The sequence below is a fragment of the Callorhinus ursinus genome, unplaced genomic scaffold (assembly GCF_003265705.2).
Source record: "Callorhinus ursinus isolate GAN/ISIS: 27379988/994484 unplaced genomic scaffold, GSC_fseal_2.0 scaffold4, whole genome shotgun sequence".
Classification (NCBI taxonomy): Eukaryota; Metazoa; Chordata; class Mammalia; order Carnivora; family Otariidae; genus Callorhinus; species Callorhinus ursinus.
The window spans coordinates 89,194,866-89,195,955 of NW_027397066.1; positions in this window are offsets into that span (position 1 = coordinate 89,194,866).

Consider the following 1,090-nt stretch of genomic DNA (forward strand, 5'->3'; position numbering starts at 1 on the left):
TCACACGCACGCACACACACTTCCCTCTCTCGCACCCCCTCCAATACGCTCACACACACGCACACACGCACACTGTTGCCTGTTATTTCAGGAAGCTCGAAAACCTGAAGTACGTCATCCATAGACAGAATAAGAACGAATTTAAGAAAACTTTCAGGTTGAAAAATAGGACAGAAGAAACTTTTTCAAAGAGAACTAGGCCATGGAAAAACACTCAGATCATTATTTGATGAGGCTGTGGTTTTGATATCTTACATTGATTCATGTCATTTTTCATGTTAACATTTTAATATATAATATGTAATATATTCAAAGGAATATATGAAACAGACATGTAAATTGAGAAGCATAATAAAATGAACAAAGTCCCGAGAACCTATAACCCAACACAAGCATTAAAATATTACCAGTACCACCGGGAATAAATAAATAAATAAATAAATAAATAAATAAATAAATAAAAAAGTTTACTAATGTGGAAAATAGAAAAGGCACCTAATGCACTCATGAATCCCATGGGGAGATTTCCAGGCAAAGCACCAAGTGTCAGCTGGCTTCTTCTAGCTGCACATAATGACATGTGAGAAGAGAGAAACCAGAGAAGGAGTTGTTCTCTTTTTGAGCTCAATTAGAGCAATAGGCCAGAAGTGACTTTCCAGGTAGCAAATAAAAACTTGTGTTTTTATTTATTTATTTTTTAGAGATGGAGAGAGAGAGAGGGAGGGAGGGACAGAGGGAGAGGGAGGGAGAGAATCCCAAGGAAGCTCCATGCTCAGCTCAGAGCCCCACACATGGGGCTCCATCCCACAACCCTGAAATCAGTACCTGAGTTGAAATCAAGAGTCGGATGCTTAACCAACTGAGCCACCCAGGCCCTCCAAAAGCTTGTGTTTTTAAGACACAGTTTATCCAAGAAATGTTCCTCATTTATCCTCTTTAAAAGATTTTGTGTTAAATTGATGGTTAAAGTGTAGTTATTCATAACTCTTAGTTGTATTGCACGTTGTCAAGGTACAAAGCTGTTGGGCGGATAGGAAATTACCCTTACTCTACAATGTTGATCAGAGCAACAACCACAGCCAATCCTTCC